Genomic DNA, 20,181 nt, shown 5'->3' with positions numbered 1-20,181 from the left:
AAATCTCTACTCCTTTTTAGTCCCTGCACATTTGTACAAATGTGAGAACCGCATCCAGTATCTAATACCCATGATGCAGAAGTAGATAAATTAATTTCAATAACAAAAATACCTGAAGTTGAAGTCTCTACTCCATTCTTCTTATCTTCCAGGTACTTTGGGCAGTTTCTCTTCCAGTGTCCGGTCTTACCGCAATGGAAGCATGTGCCTTCTTTTGATATACCTCCACTAGGCTTTAAAGCAGCAACAGTGGGTTTGGGTTTGGCAACTTCCTTGCCTTTCCCTTTATCGCCCTGCTTAGTGGGCCTTTTGTTCTGTCTCTCTCCATTTCCGATCATCAGAATGGACTTCCCTTTTGACTTCAGATTCTGCTCAGCCGTTCTTAACCTGGCGAGCAGTTCAGGAAGAGATTTGTCCATATCATTCATATTGAAGTTTAGGACAAATTGACTGAATCTATCTGGCAACGATTGCAAGATCAAATCAGTCGCAAGTTCCTTTCCGAGGGGAAAACCCAATCATCTTGAGTACATGGGGACCTACAGGGGCTCCCTCAGCTAACTTGCCTTGAAAAAGGGCTTTTGAAACTTCAAACCTCTCATGCCTTGCTTACTATTGATAGAGCATTTTCAGGTGTTTGATCATATCGAACGCTGCCATGTTCTCATGTTGCTTTTGCAATTCTGAGTTCATGGTAGCTAGCATGAGACAAACAGTTTCATTGACATCATCGACATGCTTCTTATAAGCATCTCTTTCTGCCTTAGGTGCAGAACTAGGAGGTTCCTCTTCAGGAACAGGTTTCTCCAAGACATACAACTTTTTATCATGTTTGAGGACAATCCTCAGGTTTCGGTGCCAATCCAGAAAATTTGTCCCAGACAATTTTTCTTTGTCAAGGATTGATCGCAAGATGTTGTTAGAGGTGTTTGTTGTCATGGTAATCTACATAAGAATTAATGAAAATATAAGTATCATTGACATATTTAATTAGGCCTTTAATTAAATATGCTCCCACTATTTTACTCAAAACAAATGACCCTCATCATATGATTCGAAAAATCCCGTTGGAAGATTTTCTAGTGGGTCGAGATCCATATTTCACTTCGTTCTAAGTCCGCGTAGGCGGATTACACAAAACTAGGTTATTTAGGTAGGAACTCCTTCCAATTGTATCTCATACAACTCTCGAAAATTTCAGTTGGGTGAATAACTCCTTATTCCAATCCATCACATGGATAATTTCCAACTCTTGCTTCTAAACATATATAATCTTATTATAATTTGTTTAGTTAAGTTTGACCCATTGTTTTAACAATTGGATATTACAATTATCCCATCGCACCTTACTAATATAGAACATGCACCTCGCGTAGGCGAAACCTACATTATCCGATACTAGTCTTGATGAGTGTTAAAACTTGGAAAGCATAAACTTAATATTTAATTTGAGGGAATTTGCAATTATTCTGATCTCACCGGCTTATTTATCATATAAATCGTCTCTCACATGCATCAACATACATACACATGCATCAATGTACATATATAATGAAACAGTTATGGCCCCTAGCGCAATTGTTCTCCCAAGCCAATGAGAGAACCTAAGCTAACCTAATAACGATCTAAGCTTCTCCAAGCAAGATCTTCAAGGTTGTCCTCCTTTGGCACTGACTTCTTTGCTTTCTTCATAACATTACATTACATAAAGAAACTCGTTTTACATACGAGGGAGTGAGATGAGAAAAGAAGTTACATTAAGAGATTAAAAGAGAGACACGACACGCAGGTCATATTTTAAAACCCAAAACAAAATAAAGGAAAACTAAGGCCATAACCGATCACCACAAAACAATAATAAACACATTATTATTATTAATTAATTCCTTTAATTAATTAAAACCAAATTAAATCTCGACGACCGATCACACTATGCAGAGTTAGCCGAACGAGTGTATTTTTCCTTGCGTTAACCGGTTAACACTGTTTGAAAATCTGTTCATAATCTGTATTATGTTTTGCGTTAACCGGTTAATCGAATACGTTAACCGGTTAACACTGTTGAAAAACTGATAGAAATTTGCATTCCGTCTTGCGTTAACCGGTTAACCATATGCGTTAACCGGTTAACACTGTTTATAAATCTTTTAGAAAACAATATTCCCTCTTGCGTTAACCGGTTAACCATATGCGTTAACCGGTTAACACTGTTTGAAAGTCTTTTAGAAAACAGTATTCCGTCTTGCGTTAACCGGTTAACCATATGCGTTAACCGGTTAACATTGTTTGAAAATCTTTTAGAAAACAGTATTCCGTCTTGCGTTAACCGGTTAACCATATGCGTTAACCGGTTAACACTGTACGAAAATTTATTAGAAAGCACCACTCTTGTGCAGTTACAACCCCAATCGCATAACTCTCTGACAACACAACCCTTGTGCCGTCACTAACCCTGATGCATCAATTTCAGACCGTCAAACATATCTCGATTGTTGATTCAGTATGATTGATCAACACGTCATTGCTTCACCATACTAATGTCGAATCAAGAAGAAAACGACCATTGATCGCTCAAAGGAAAACAACCATTGAGTGTTTGAATGAACGAAACAAGAACAATATATCATATATAATGTATTTTGCATCAGGATTACATATATCATATATATAACTTGATCGATCTCAATTTAATTTTTGATTCATTCTGTTTTAATCGTATTAATACAGAAAATAAACAGTTATCAGATTCATGGTTTCGTAAGTGGCTCTGATACCACTGAAGGAGAATTGCCATCCAAGGCGCAGCGGAATTTAAAAAATTCTCCATTTAGTGATCCTTACGAATGGGCATGATCAGTGATAGAATCGTTACCTCTTGTGGCGATCACGAACGTTGAACGATGACAACGTCTCTACTCAGTCCACACGAACGGATTCCTTCAATCTCAGTGCTAGCTGCTACGAATGAAGGCTTTGAGTGAGAGAGAGAGAAACGAAAATGCAAGAGTTACAATGCTTATACCCAAGGGTTCTATTTATAGAACCACTTGTGTGGGCTTCAAGCTAAAAAGCCCACTTAAGTGTATTTTGGCCCATGTCTTATAATATGCCCAAAATCACTTAAGCGTATGGTACCTTACCATATTTCGTATTCCATTTAAGTGCACCGTACCCTACGGTGTTCCTTAGTTACTCTATCTCTCATCAATCCGTCCTTTGTGTGTGACCCTGTAGGTTTTCGCGACGTTGGCAATTATATTAAATCACGCATTTAACATAATAAACAGTGAGCGGTATCTAGCAACACATCACTGCTACCCAAGTCACGAAATTGTCATGTGATCTGACAAATCCTTCTGTGATAATAATTATGTGTATAATTACCCTTTTGCCCTTATATCTATATTGAATACAAGGCATAGACCGTGTCATCCTTGTCCAGTTCAATATTGGGCCCATAGACATTTATCATGTTACGTAGGATGAGCAAATTCCATCTAGGTCACTCATGTCCCTTAGCATGCTTTGTGGAGTACCCATCAACTGTCTTTATGGTTATCCAGTTATGGACACCGTTGGATCAGCAATAAAGCACTCGACTCTACATCTAGGGTCCATAGTGGTTTCAGGTCGAAGAGTGGTATACACCATTATCACCATGAGAATAACTTATGACATTTTTCATAACATTCTATATAGTATTCTCATAGCGGGTCAATCCAGTATAAATATTACTCTTAATATTCATACCTATGTTTGAGAGTTGATAACTCCTTATCCATGATCCATGAGATGTGATCATCAGTCTATAAACATAATAGTCTCCATGCTTTAATGTTATCCCACTTCACAATAAAGCTCGACTACGGATACTTTAAGAATAATGTCCTTATGTTTAATGTGCTCTCATGATTAAGTCATACTTGATACATTAAACGGACTAGCTATTCTAGGGACTTTATTAAACAAACATAATAAAGAAAAAGCCTTTTATTATTAATAAATAATTCGATACAAGTACCAAAAGTATTGGCCTCTAGGGCTTACACCAACATTGGGAAGCTTCTTCCTCTTCTGACTACTCAGGTGGACGAAGGATTGATGAGTGTATTGGTGCAGTTTTATGATCCCTTGTACCGTTGCTTCACATTTCCGGATTTTCAGCTTTTGCCCACGCTTGAGGAGTATGCCTACCTTGTGGGTATACCTATTCTAGACCAGTTTCCGTTCAGTGGCTTAGAGAGTGTTCCTACTTCTCAAGAGATAGCTGACATGTTGTATATAGATGAATCTCTGGTTGGTGCTCATATGACTACCAAAGGTGGAATTCAAGGTCTCCCTTCCGACTTCCTCATTGCTCAAGCTACTATGTATGGGAAGGCCATGAGTGAGGATGCCTTTGAGGCCATATTTGTACTTCTCATCTATGGGTTGGTATTGTTCCCCAACATCGACAAGTTTGTGGATGTGAACGCTATTAGGATTTTCTCTACTCTTAATCCCGTTCCGACTCTGTTGGGTGATACTTATTTTTCTTTGCATATGAGGAATGCAAAGGGTGGTGGTACCATTGTGTGTTGTTTGCCTCTGTTGTACAAGTGGTTTATTTCTCACTTGCCGCAGACGGTCGCCTTCAAGGAAAACAAAGGATGTCTACGGTGATCCATGAGACTTATGTCTCTCACTAATGATGATATCTTTTGGTACAACCGTGTGTATGATGGTGTGCAGATTATCGACTCTTGTGGTGAATTCTCCAATGTGCATCTTCTTGGTACATGTGGTGGGATTAACTACAACCCTATTTTGGCACGTCGCCAGCTTGGGTTCCCCCTAAAGGATAAACCCAATAACATTCTGTTAGAGGGTGTATTCTTTCAGGAGGGTAAAGATCCCCAGAGCTTGAAGGGCAGGATGGTCCGCGCTTGGTGCAAGATCCATAGGAAAGGAAGGAATGAGCTGGGACCGAAGAATTGTATTGCTTTGGAACCTTATACTTCTTGGGTTAGGAGGAGAGCTACTGAATACCTCATGCCTTACGAGTATCCGAGACCTACACCTTTGGTTGTTGTTGGGCCTTCAATCCTCCATGACCAAGGAGTAGAGGAGTTGAGAGATGAAGACCGTTCACGTGCTTGGATCCGTGAACGAGAAGAGTTGCTTCAGCAAATCAAGGAGAAGGACGTTTTGATTGAGTTTCTCGAGCATCAGGTTATTGATGATCCTAATGATGCATGGACTTCTCTACTTCCTCAGTCTTCTAGGTTTTGGAAGAGGAAGTACGATCAACTCGCCAAGGAGAAGGCAGATATGGAGGCAGCCTATGAGGAGGAGGTGAAGAGGCTTCATGCATCTTATCTTCTTGTGTCCCGAGCTTTAGATGATTGTTTTTAGGGATCCATAGGATGATCATTTTCCTTTTCTCTTGTATTGTATTTGGTTACCAGTGCTGTACTTCTTTGATGTAAAATTATTTCCCAGATATTATTGACGAAATATTTCCATATGCGATAAATGTTTAATACTTCCAACATTTGCAAATAGAACTCTAAAAGTTCCTTTGAAATAAAAACAAATCATATGCACAAGCATTGCATGCATCATGTGCATAACCAGGTTTTGCTCCAGGCTTCTTGTCCTTTGGTCTAACTCTATGTTCTTCATTTATTTCAAAGACAAGCTGACTCACCGGTACTACACCAGAGCCAACTCTTCGAGACTGATGGATCATTTGGAACAAGAGAACCGCGAGCTGAAGGAAGAAGTAGCCAGACTGACTGCCCTGATGGAGTCATTCTTGGCTGCCCAGAGCTAGTCTTTTCCAACACCTGCAACTCCTCCCCAGAGGACGGTCATTTCTGAGATCGTAACTTCTACTGTGCCTGCTGCAACAGCCCACTTTGCGCCTTCTATGCCGGCCGAGTTCCCATGGGGAATGCCCGCCAATTTTATGTCAGAGGGTTTTGCTCCTACTCTTGCTTCTTTGTCGGCATCTAGCCCGGTCCTCTTAGTGCCACCTCCCATCGTGCACACATTACCAAGAGTTGAAGATACCATCTACCATTCTGAACCATCTAAAGGTCCAAATGTTTATGAGAAGATGGGTGACATGAAAGATCAATTCCTTGAGCTTCGCAAGGAACTGAAGACTTTGAGGGGGAAGGACCTCTTTGGTAAAAGTGCTGCTGAGTTGTGCCTTGTGCCCAACGTGAAAATCCCTATTAAATTCAAAGTACCTGACTTTGAAAAGTATAAGGGAAACACATGCCCTCTCAGCCATCTTGTGATGTATGCTCGCAAGATGTCCATGCAAACTGATAATGACCAACTGCTCATCCATTATTTCCAAGACAGTCTGTCCGGTGCCGCTCTCCGATGGTACATGGGTCTGGAAAGTTCGAACATCCGCTCTTTCAACGATCTTGGCGAGGCCTTCGTCAAGCAATATAAATACAATGTGGATATGGCCCCTGATAGAGACCAGTTGAGGGCCATGTCCCAGAAAGAGAAAGAGACCTTCAAAGAATACGCCCAGAGATGGCGCGAGTTAGCAGCTCAGATAGTGCCACCCCTTGAGGAGAAAGAGATGACCAAGATCTTTTTGAAGACCTTGAGTTCATTTTACTATGAGAAAATGATAGCCAGTGCTCCCTCAGACTTCACCGAGATGGTGAATATGGGAATGAGATTGGAAGAGGGGGTCTGCGAAGGACGTTTAACTCGAGATGAAGGCTCTTCAGCAAAGATATATGGAAGCTTTACAAAGAAGAAGGAGGGAGAGGCACATGTTGTGTCTTCCCATATCAAGAGAAGACCCTCTGTGAAGAGGAAGAGCACCCGCCCCATTAACAACCAGCATCAGGTGGCTCATATAGCACCTGTTTTCAAAAAACTCAACATTATCAACAACCATCTCAGCAATATCAACAACAACAGCAACATCCGCAACAACAGGTCTACCAGCCTCGAAACAATAACAACAATGCCAACACCAGCTATGAGAGGAAGAAGGTCACCTTTGATCCAATTCCTATGACTTATGCTGAACTCTATCCATCGTTGATTGATAGAAAGTTAATCACTCCACGAGACCTTCCCGCTGTACCTGCTAACCCCCAGTGGTGGTACAAGCCCGAGCTTCACTGTGTATATCATTCCGGTGCTCCCGGACATGATGTGGAGAATTGTTATCCCTTGAAGACCAAGGTGCAAGACCTTGTGAGAAGTGGGATTTTTGTTTTTCGAGGACGTAGGTCCGAATGTGAAGAAGAACCCATTGCCCGAGCATGGGAAATCTGTCAATATGGTCCAGGGCTGTCCTGGCAAGTACAAGGTCAAATACGTCAGTCATATTCGACTATCGCTGGTTGAGATGCATCGTTTGCTGTGTGATTATAGCCATTATGAACACGATCACGATAGATGTCGAGTCTGTTCTATTAATCAGAGAGGTTATCGCCAGGTGCGCAAGGATGTCCAGGAAATGCTTGATGAGGGAGTCATTGAAATCCTTCAAAATAGAAACATTGACGAAGATGCTCTTGAGGTCAACGTAATTTCTCCGGTATTCCGGATACCTGAGTCTGTTGTCATCAAGTATGATGGTAGCAAGCAGAAGGTTTCTCCTGCTATGACTATTAAGCCAGCCGGTCCTATACCGTACTCTTCTGAGAAGGTGGTCCCCTATCGCTACAATGTTGTAGCAGTGGAAAATGGGAAAGAGGTGTCCTTGCCCTCTTTATTTGTCGTTAATATTGCCGACGTCAGCGGTTTGACCCGTAGCGGTCGTGTTTTTTCGGCCCCGCCGAAACCACAAGCTGACGCTCGAAGGAATGACAATACTGGTTTTGTTGAAAGCCCGATTGGAAATGCTATGAGCGCTCCGAATCCGGCACTTGCTGTTAAACCCTCCTCTACATTGAGAACTCCTGCTTCTGCTGGCCCGAGTGGAAATATGAAAGAAGACTGTGATGAGATGCTGAGGCTCATCAAGAGAAGCGAGTACAATGTGGTAGATCAGCTTCTACAAACGCCATCCAAAATCTCTATTTTATCATTGCTGATGAATTCAGAACCACATTGGGAGGCTCTGCAGAAGGTGTTGGATGTGGCGTATGTGGATCACGACGTCACGATAGAGTAATTTGACAGTATTGTTGCAAACATTACCGCTTGTAACAATTTGAGTTTTTGTGACGCTGATCCCCCCGAGGAGGGAAGAGATCACAACTTGGCATTACACATATTGATGAGCTGCAAAGATGACGCCATGTCCAATGTGTTGGTGGACACTGGGTCATCATTGAATGTGTTGCTGAAGACCACTCTTACGAAGTTGTCATATCAGGGGCCTCCCATGAGGCAGCGTGGAGTAGTTGTGAATGCTTTCGATGGGTCTCGCAAAACTGTGATTGGTGAGGTTGATCTCCCAATTAAAATCGGACCAAGTGATTTCCAGATTACCTTCCAGGTTATGGACATTCACCCATCGTATAGTTGTCTCTTAGGCAGACCATGGATTCACGAGGCTGGCGCCGTGACATCCACCCTACACCAGAAATTAAAGTTTGTGAAAAATAAGAAGCTGGTGGTGGTAGGGGGAGAAAAGGCTCTCCTGGTAAGCCATTTGTCTTCTTTCTCTTATATTGATGCTGAGGATGAAGTTGGAACTCCCTTCCAAGCTTTATCCATTGCTGAACCTGTTAAGAAGGGAACTCCTTCATTTGCTTCCTATAAAGATGCAAAGTTGGCCATTGAGCATGGTGCAACTGCCGATTTGGGGCAAATGATTGAGTTGGAAGACAATAAATCCCGGGCTGGCATAGGCTATTCTTCTGGGGTCTTCAACAAGCAAGGGCTATTCAAGAGTGGTGGTTTCATCCACACCGGTCAGGATGAAGAGACTGCTGCTATTTTGGAAGAAGAGGAAGAGGATTCTGGCAATTTCATCATCCCTAGAGGGATCTGCAATAATTGGGTTGCTGTTGATATTCCGACAGTTATCCATAAGTCAAAGTAATGTTCATTGTGTTTAAAAACCCTTCTCCCATGCCAAAAGGAGAAGTGATGACATTATTGGCGCATAAATACATTGATATTTTCATTCAATAAACTCATGTTAAATGTTTGTTTTTCCAATTATTTTTCCCTTTTCGCTTTTGGATGAAATTGGTGATCACATAAAACCCTAAATAAGAACAAAATCAATCGTTTCATCTGCATAATGATTTACTTTGTTTGAATTCTAAAATCTCTTTTATATCCAAAATCATTATGCAGGTTGATCAAACCCATTGAACATAATGATCCAACACCATCTCCCAACTTTGAATTCCCTGTATTTGAGGCGGAAGAAGATGATGTTGAGGAGATTCCTGACGAGATTACCCGTCTACTTGAGCATGAGGAGAAGATCATTCAGCCGCATCTTGAGAATCTGGAAACAGTCAACTTGGGGTCTGAAGATTGTGTGCGAGAAGTAAAGATTGGGGCACTCCTGGAAGAATCCGTTAAGAAGGGGTTGATTGAATTGCTACGAGAATATGTTGACGTCTTCGCTTGGTCATATGAGGACATGCCTGGTATAGATACAAATATTGTGCAACATTTCCTGCCTTTAAAGCCTGAGTGCGTGCCTATGAAGCAGAAGCTCAGAAGAACGCATCCCGATATGGCGGTAAAGATCAAGGAAGAAGTTCAGAAGCAAATTGATGCGGGGTTTCTGGTGACTTCTACATATCCTCAATGGGTGGCCAATATTGTGCCTGTGCCTAAGAAAGATGGAAAAGTCCGAATGTGTATGGACTATAGAGACTTGAATAAAGCTAGTCCAAAAGATGATTTCCCTCTACCACACATTGATATGTTGGTAGACAATACAGCTAAATTCAATGTCTTCTCGTTTATGGACGGATTTTCCGGATATAATCAGATCAAAATGGCACCCGAGGATATGGAGAAGACAACATTCATCACACCTTGGGGAACATTCTGTTATCGAGTGATGCCCTTCGGTTTGAAGAACGCCGGAGCCACGTATCAACGAGCTATGACCACTTTGTTTCATGATATGATGCATAAGGAGATCGAGGTATATGTTGATGATATGATTGCAAAGTCGAGAACGGAAGTTGAACATGTAGAGCACTTGTTAAAGATTTTTCAGCGTTTGAGAAAGTACAAGCTTCGTCTGAATCCCAACAAGTGTACATTTGGAGTCCGTTCTAGCAAGTTATTGGGCTTTATCGTTAGTGAGAGAGGTATTGAGGTTGATCCAGCAAAGGTCAAAGCAATACAAGAGATGCCTGCGCCCAAAACTGAAAAGCAAGTCCGAGGTTTTCTTGGCCGCTTGAATTATATTTCCAGATTCATATCCCACATGACTGCCACATGTTCACCAATGTTCAAGCTCCTCCGGAAAGATCAGTCTCATGATTGGACCAAGGATTGCCAAAAAGCTTTTGATAGCATTAAAGAGTATTTATATGAGCCTCCGATTTTGTCCCCGCCTGTGGAAGGGAGACCGTTGATTATGTATCTGACAGTTCTTGAAGACTCAATAGGTTATGTCCTTGGTCAGTAAGATGAATCGGGATAGAAAGAATATGCTATCTACTACTTGAGTAAGAAGTTCACTGATTGTGAGTCTCGATACTCAATGCTTGAGAAGACATGATGTGCTTTGGCTTGGGCTACTAAGCGCTTACGCCAGTATATGTTGAATCATACGACTTGGTTGATATCCAAAATGGATCCAATCAAGTATATCTTTGAGAAGCCTGCTTTAATTGGAAGGATTGCCCGTTGGCAGATGTTGTTATCTGAATATGACATTGAGTATCGAGCTCACAAGGCTATTAAAGGTAGTATCTTGGCTGACCACTTGGCACATCAACCAATTGAAGATTATCAGTCAGTTCAGTACGACTTCCCAGATGAGGAGATTCTGTATTTGAAAATGAAAGATTGCGATGAGCCTACGCTTGATGAAGGACCAGAACCTGGTTCCAGATGGAGTATGGTGTTTGATGGCGCTGTAAATCAATATGGAAATGGTATTGGGGCAGTGATTATTACTCCTCAGGGCACACATTTTCCTTTTCCAGCAAGGCTAACTTTCAAATGCACGAATAATATGGCTGAATGTGAGGCCTGTATTATGGGATTGGAAGAGTGCATTGATCTAAGGATCAAGCATCTTGATGTTTATGGTGATTCGGCCCTCGTTGTTAATCAGATTAAGGGTGAGTGGGAAACGAATCAACCTGGCCTAATTCCATATAGGGATTATGCGAGGAGGATTTCAACATTCTTTACTAAGGTTGACTTCCATCATATTCCTCGAGATGAGAATTGGATGGCAGATGCTCTTGCTACACTTGCTTCGATGATTGCAGTCAGACTTTGGAATGAAGTTCCCAATATCACTGTGATGCGCTTGGACAGACCAGCTCATGTATTTGCAGTAGAGGAGGTGCAAGATGGTAAGCCGTGGTATTATGATATCAAGTGTTTCCTTCAAAGCCAGACTTACCCGCCTGGGGCATATGTAAAAGATAGGAAGACTTTGAGGAGATTGTCAGGCAGTTTCTACCTCAATGGCGATGTGCTTTATAAGAGAAACTTTGACATGGTGCTGCTCAGATGCATGGATAGACACGAAGCAGACCTGTTAATGACTGAGGTCCATGAGGGTTCATTTGGTACTCATTCCAATGGACATGCCATGGGTAGAAAGATGTTGAGAGCAGGCTACTATTGGCTGACAATGGAGACTGACTGCTGCAAATATGTGAAGAAATGCCATAAGTGTCAGATTTACGCGGACAAGATTCATATTCCCCCGACACTTCTGAATGTGATTTCATCACCATGGCCCTTCTCCATGTGGGGAATCGACATGATTGGCATGATAGAGCCGAAAGCGTCCAACGGTCACAGATTTATTCTCGTAGCAATTGATTACTTCACCAAATGGGTGGAAGCAGCGTCATATGCAAACGTGACCAGGCAGGTGGTCGTGAAATTTATCAAGAATCAACTCATATGCCGGTATGGTGTGCCAGATAAGATCATTACTGATAATGGATCAAACTTGAACAACAGAATGATGAAATAGCTGTGTAGCGAGTTCAAGATTGCACATCATAATTCTTCTCCTTATAGACCCAAGATGAATGGGGCTGTTGACGCTGCTAATAAGAATATCAAGAAGATTATTCAGAAGATGGTTGTTACGTACAAAGATTGGCATGAGATGCTGCCATTTGCTTTACATGGATATCATACATCTGTCCGCACTTCAACAGGGGCAACCCCTTTCTCTCTTGTTTATGGCATGGAGGTTGTACTCCCAGTAGAGGTGGAGATCCCATCAATGAGAGTTTTGATGTAAACCAAGTTGACTGATGCTGAATGGGTTCAGAGTCGTTATGACCAGCTGAATCTGATTGAAGAGAAGAGATTGACTGCCATGTGCCATGGCCAGTTATATCGACAAAGGATGAAGAAAGCCTTTGATAAGAAGGTCAAGCCTCGTGTGTTCCGAGAGGGTGACCTTGTGCTCAAAAAGGTCTTGTCTTTCGCGCCCGATTCTAGGGGCAAGTGGACTCCAAACTACGAAGGTCCATATGTTGTCAAGAGAGCCTTTTCAGGCGGTGCATTGATACTTACAACTATGGATGGGGAGGATTTCACTCGTCCTGTGAATGCAGATGTAGTCAAGAAATACTTCGCCTAAAAATAAAAATAGAATAGCTCGCTAAGTTGAAAACCTGAAAGGGCGACTTAGGAAAAAATGAGCGTCTCGGTGGATTGAAAACCCGAAAGGGCGATCCAGGCAAAAGTTAGAGACATATAAAAAAATGATGATGAATATATGTGTCCCGCTAGATTGAGTACCTCACCCTGGGGAAATCTAGGCAAAAAATAGGGATTTGGCAAGTAACTGCATCCTGACAAGACTCTGTTCTACAAACTGTCATCCATCAGAGATTCTCGCTCAGTCATCATCAACTGAAGCTTCAAATACATCGGATTCAGAATTGGTGGAGAAATGGTCATTATGTTCAATGTAGCCCTTTTCCAATATATATCACCAATTTCAAAATTGTAAAGATCCATGGAGTCTTGCCATTTGCAGACTACCATTCCATCAAATAAATTTTGAGCCTTTATCCAATTATTTACACTCTTATTGGTTTCTATTCAACAAATGTTTTGCATGTTTTAATTGAGAAATATCATTGTTTAAAATTTTTCATAGTTTGTTTTAAACAAAGTGAACATTCACAATGATAAAAGGGATACTGGGGATGTTTTCAGTGCTCTCCCGAGGATGGTAGGATTCTCGACAGGGTAAGACATTTGTTCATATTCCTGGCATGTTTGTATCCTCTTCCTCCGAAACCTTTTGTGGTTTCCTCTCCCGAGCAGAGTGTGTGTTAAAGATATGCAGCTCCCTTTCCTCCTCAGCAGACGAGATCCTGAGTAGGGATAATATTTGGTTGACCTTTGGAAGTTTCTAGTCGGTGTTTTTATCCCCACAAGGATCCATCATCCCCTTTGATAGTTTCTCCAGTGAAGTCTCCATGATCATGTTCTCAACTAGAATGACTGATGCTCATTCCCCTGCAGAGATCTTTGTTGTCCTAGCTTTCTCTCTTGATATGTAGTACCGGGTGTTGTGTATTATTCGTTAGACCTATTTATGTTAGAAATGTCTGTTTGTCAGCATTCATCATACATAAACCATGCATATATATGCATAGTGATAACATTCAAATATTCATGTCGCATTATTTGCCATATATCTTTGGTTATTATCTCTTGTTTGAGGGTATTATGTTTCCCCAAGCAAATGTTGGTGATTGATCTCTCCATATAGAGTCAGCCCCTTAAGCAGAAAGTGTTTATCCTTTCCTCCATAGTCCCCACAGAGTTATGTCCTCGTGGATGATGGTTGTTTCTGTTTCCTCCCAACACATATATTGGGATGGAATTCCCCATTGAGTTATATCCTCATAGGGACAAGTCTTGTTTCATCGTGCCTATCTAGTTTGATCCTAGACTGGCCTCTTGTGTCTGCTTCCTGCACTTCCCCGTGGTCTAGATGAATAGTTAATCATTAACCAGTAATTATCCATCTTTTCCCCGGCGGAGTCTATGGTTTTCTACCCAGTATCCAGTAGATGTAATCCCCTCCTTGACGATTATCTTTATCCAATATTCGGTATTGATATTCCTTCACCCCTTTTGAGCATATCCCCCAGTAACCGGTGATATGTCTCCTGGATCATTGCCTTTGTCAATGTATCCCCAGTGAGTCATCTCTTATTTACCCTTTGTTGGTAATGATTGTTTCTCCCCTGGATTGGTCATCATCATATACCTAGTATTCGGTATCCCGATGCCCTTGCTTTTCGGTCGATTTATCCTTTATTAACCCAGTAACCGGTTGTGGATAATCTTCCATGTGAGTATGCTATCTACGTTCTGACGGTAATAGATAATATATCTCATGCACTCTTTGGTCGAACCCTTTTTCCCCAGTCGAGTAAGATTCGTATCCCTTTTTATGGAATCGAATGTCCATCCTATAATCGAGTTTGCTTTTAGCCCTCTTTTGGATGATGAGTGTCTTGGTAATATTTCCCAATTCACGCCCTGGTCGGTCACCTATTATATGCCCAGTAACCGGTATCCCTGGTGTTCCTTCCTCTATGCTCCCTATTATGACCTTTCTCCCCCGTGGAGTCAGATTTTCCTGAGTTGAAATATACCCTTAGGTTTTCCTTAGATGATTTTGGATGTTTGATATCTCTCACCCTTATAATGGTCTTAGATATTCATTCTCCCCGAGCATGTTGTTCTTTCACCCTTATACCGGTGTTTGGATCATACGTCTCTTTGAGCTTATTACCCAGTAACTGGTAATACCTCGTCCTGTTGCTTCCCCCAGAGGAATCCTGTTTGGATGTTTCCCCAGCAAGGTCCTTTAGTGGATTCTCCCCTATCTGAGTCCGGATTTTTCATCCGAAGTATCCTTTGTGGATAATTCTGCCGTATTGGCATATTCCCCAATACATGCGCCTTTGAGTCAGCTCGGGTCTCTCCATTGATTTATTCTTTTGGAATTTTGCTCCTTAAGCTTTGAGTCGTGCCCTGCTCACACAATTGATCCCCTTTTCTATCCCCATAAGAGTCCCAGAGTCTCTGTCCCATTGAGTGTGTTACTCATATGGATTGTAGTTCCTCCTGGTTTCTTTTCCTCTCTATGGACACATATCTCCACAGAGTATTACCTTTTTGCATACATACATTTACATCCCGAGGTCTCTTAGGGACCAAAATTCGTCTCTTTGTTATTATTTAAGCCCATTCTACCTCGTCGAGACGAAGATTTTAACCTTCACTTCTCCGGCTAGAATGATCTTAAATAGGGGCATCTGTAAGACCCCAATTTTGGCCCTAAGATCCCTCATGGCATCATAACATTGTATTTGCAAAGCCTCAAGGATCATGAGCATCTTGGTTCCCTTTGCCTTTAGGTGGGACCTCTTGTGAGTGGTTTGAGATCACCAAGCATGCTTGAATTGTATATCATTGCTTTTCTCATTTTTATGTACTAACTAAAAGCACAAAAATATGTCACTAACATTTCTTGTTTGTAGCTTGAGCAATCACAAGGTCTAAAAGCCTCTAGGAGATCCTTTGTGCAATGATAAAGTCAAGAGGAGATGAAAGCAAGCATGGCAATGGTTCCCAAAGATCTCATCCTTCAAATGTGCCTCCCTAGTATCTCAATTCATCATTTTGATCAAAGCAAGTCAAGGGGTTTGAGGTTTGTCTCCCAAGGAAACCCTAATTCATCTGTTCATCAACTGTGCCTTGCTCATGAAGCAACCTCAGCCCATGGTCAAATACAATCAAGGGAAGTTCTTTAATTCATCATTTCATGCATATTTGAACTTATTTGAGTGCCCTCAATCATCAATTCATCAAGATATAAGTGTTGGATTTGAGAAGTTGATCAGTCAATTCATCTGTCTATTTTAAAATGCACTGAGACCTAACTTTTTATGTGTTGGTCAAATGGAGATGATCCCTATAGAAACAATGTTCTTGAGGATAATATGAACAACTTTCATGTTCATCAAAAATTGATTTGAATCTTGGAAGATCATCATCTATTCCAAGACATTATAGGTCATTTTGACTAAAACCCTAATTTTAGGTCAACTTCCCAAGAACATAACTCATTCATTTCTTATGATTTTGAGGTGGAACCAAATGCATTGGAAATCTTATTGTGCCTACTTCAAATGTTATGTTGAGAAAAATTTCAAAATCTCAAAATAAATACATGTGATAATGCAAAACATTATAGGTCACTTTGGGCCAAATGCATTAAAATGGAAAAAAGTCCAACTTCAAGTGTCCATAACTTCTTCATAAAAAATCCAAATGATGCAAAATTTAAGTCCAAACTGATTGTCTTGAAAAGATATACAACTTTCATGTTGAAGTGTTTATCATTTGGAGCTTACATCATTGAGACATAAGGGCTTGAACATTGGCCAAATTTGGAAACTTCACTTATGCATGTTTTGCACCCTACACTTTAAACTCAAAATTCACTAATTTCCAAGGCCCAATTGAAACTTTGATCAACATATCATTTGTTCCTTATGCAATAAGCTTTCTAACCATTACTCATGAGGTAGCATTTGGAGTATGGAAGCACTATTTTCGAAGGCATGAAGATTAAGTGCATTTTGTGAAATTCAATTCAAATTGCCATGCATGAGCTATTTACACTTCTTGTACACGTCTATTTGCAATCCACATGAGCTCAGCAGGTCATTCCAATCTTCATTGGGCCTTCCACATGATCATACAAGCTCATGCAATGAAAATCCATTTGCCATGCGCACGAGTAAACTCATGCACTCAGCCATTTCCAGCTATAAATACATGTGTTATGCTTCATAATTAGCCAACCTAAGGGCGCCTGAAATGCTGCAAGAGTGAATCGCCAACCATACCAAAGGAACTAAGTTCATCTTTCTTCAAAAATTCAGATCTGAAATTCAATTGCATTTGGTTGAATTTCCAGATCTAAAGTTCCTAAACCTTCATCATTTGATCCATTGAAGTTCTGTTTTGCAAAAGGAACCAAGGAAAGGGACTCGAATCTTCATAATCCAAAGGTTTGGATCAACTGGTTTTTGCTTCGAATCTCTTTGTTCTTTGATCCATTGGCCTTGATATTGTATTGTCTGAAGTCCTCTCTATAGAGGCATCATTGTTGTATGCTTAATTTTTGAAATCGAGCAAGTTCACGATGAACACCATCAAGCTTCCATCTCTGATTTCTCTCTTAATAGGAATCTAGAGTGAAAGTGGGTGGTATAGGAGTGATGTACATCACTTCACCTTTCGAATGGTGCCTGGATCGTCCATTTTAGTGAGCATTTGAACCTCTGTGTTTTTTGGCCTTCGTCGGAGCTCACCGGAGAAGACGGTGGCGCTGACCACCGTCCCTGTTGCCAGATCACATGTAGACCGTTTGATCATGTTTCTAATTTGAATCGTGGCCCTTGGATGATATGACTTATTTTAATTCATTATGTTACTCATTGACTTGGGACCATCGTGCGCGCGCATCTCTCCACCTTTGGATGTGCCAGCTCAATTAATGAGCTTAGATCCAACGCCTCTCCTTTTTTCTGATTTTTCTAATTTCCATTTTATTTCTTTTATTTCATTTTATTTCAAAAATTCATAACTCTCTCATTTTAATTCCAAAAAATATGGGACCAATTGCATTATTTCTCTTTTTAATTCTAGTTTCTAAAAATGATTTTTAATATTTTTTATTTTATCATTTGATATTTTTTGTGAATTTTCTCTTTTCTGGTTATTTTTAATTCATTTTAAATAGTTTTTTATATCCAAAAAATCCAAAAATATTTTCTCAACCTCTTTGAATGATGATAGATCTATGAAAAATATTCTCGTTAATTTATTAATAGATTTGAGATTTATTTGAGATTTTAGTTCAATTAGGTTATTTTTATTCATTTTTAATTGATTAAAAATAGTTTCTAACTTTTAAAAATGCTGAATTTTTTTGTCAAACTTTGTTTGACCTTGTTGAACTTGGGATAATTCACTTGGACTTTTTAAAGTTGATTTGAAGTGAATTTGAAGTTTGACCTTTCTTTAATATTTTAATTCAAGTCTATTTTCAAATATTAAAATGCCAAAAATACTTTGTTTATTTCTTGACTTCCAATCTTCATCTCATTTCTGATTTTGAGGGTTTGACCTTGATCTTCCCTATCTTTGGTCAACATTTATGGATTGGTACATTCCATTTTACTTAATGCACCTTATGTTCTTCATTTTCCTTATCCATCATTCTTCTTCTTCTTCTTCTTTTTGTTCTTTTTTGATCAATGAGTTAAAGGTTGATAAGTTAGTATTGATTAGGGAGGTTTAATCTTCCTTGATTCAAATCTAATTCATCTTGATCAAATGATCAAGTGAATGGCTTTGCATTAAGGATAAATTGCTTCCTAAATCATACAAAGGACGTAAACCAATACAAGATCATTTCTCATCTTCTTTTTGGCATGGCAAGTTGTTGGAACTTGGTTCACTAATCAAGACTTCTAACTTGTGTTGTTGCCTACATTATTATTGACCGGCCTCAGATAGTTGTGACTTCTACATAAGTCCAATTACGGTTGCTTAACATAGCGCTAAATTTTCCTTATGGCACACTAACTACTAACATTGACTATTAACATTTAATTCTTACTCTTTACTTTTATGCAACTTACTATTCTTGTACATATTATTCATTTTCTTTTTCCTTTGCTCATTTGAGCACATGTTTATGTTAATGCAACTTTCCTTTTTCTCACTTGAGCACATAATTGTGTATATATCATTGTGTTTGTGTTTTGTTTTGATTGTTGTGGACCAAAATGCAAAGAAATAGACAAAATGGACTTAGACTTTAGGACTTTCCCTATGCAAAATGTGGAGTCAAAGAGAAACTAGGCATTGGGCCTTTAGAGTGCTATAAAAAGTCAAAGAGCAACTAGGCATTGAGCCTTTAGAATGCTATAAATGCTAAAGAGAACTTTGGAAGGACCAATTTCTAAACTCTGGCTTGTTCATTCTTGATTTGTTTGATAGAACTTTTTAATGTGTGTGTTCTTGTGCTAGGGATTCCAACATTGAGCCTAAGTGAGGAACCATTGCCATGAGCTTCCAAGAGAGAGAGATCTAAGTGCCATTGAGGAACTTTCCAAGAGCTTATTTGATTGTTGATTGCTTGAGCTTACTATTATTTTGCTTGCATATTCCAAAGGATGGGAGCTACTTGGATCATCAATATGATCTCAAGAAAGGAACTCCATTTTTGTGGTCTTGTTTCTTATCCCTTATCTCTTGTATGTTTAGGACCTAGCCATTCTCTTCTTCCCTCCACTCTAACCCAAGCCAAAACTTTTGTGCAAACATTTAACATTTGTTTTCAAACATTAGAAACCTAAGCCTTATGCTTTTGATTTTCAAACTTTATTTTCTTAATACTTATTTTGAATTGAACTTCTAAATCAACTTTGACCATTTTGTGCATACTTTTCATTGGTAAATATAACCCATTCAAATGTCCTTTCGTGGTTTCAATGGCCACTTTCTTAATCAAACTTTTTCATAACCTTTAGCTTTTAGGTTTGAGTTATCCTTGAAGTAGATGTAATGCTCATCTATATCCTTAGTGATGGACAATGAGTCTTCCATGCTTATTATAGGGTTAACCCCTCACTAGCATGTTGAAGATATCCTCACATGGTGGATTTGTGGTTTTAGGTTGAGTTTTCTCCCTTGGATAACAAAAGACCTTAAGGCTTTTGGACCAATCAATGCACCAACTCATTTTGAGATTTTTACCCCGAACTACGAGGTTTTGATCCTAATCTTTTTTAAGATGGTACGTAGGCAATAGGTTTATCCATCCAAACACAAAAAATGTAAATAAACTTGTATATTCTCTTCTCATCTCTTCAATCATGTTTGCACAAACAAATTTTCACAAAATACCAACCTTACAACAAGTATGAAAAGGGATCCCTAGGAGTACCTAGGATGTTTTTGGTGCTTAAA

The sequence above is a fragment of the Lathyrus oleraceus genome, chromosome 7, assembly GCF_024323335.1.
Source record: "Lathyrus oleraceus cultivar Zhongwan6 chromosome 7, CAAS_Psat_ZW6_1.0, whole genome shotgun sequence".
In the NCBI taxonomy this organism is placed as follows: domain Eukaryota; kingdom Viridiplantae; phylum Streptophyta; class Magnoliopsida; order Fabales; family Fabaceae; genus Lathyrus; species Lathyrus oleraceus.
This window is presented reverse-complemented; position numbering follows the sequence as displayed.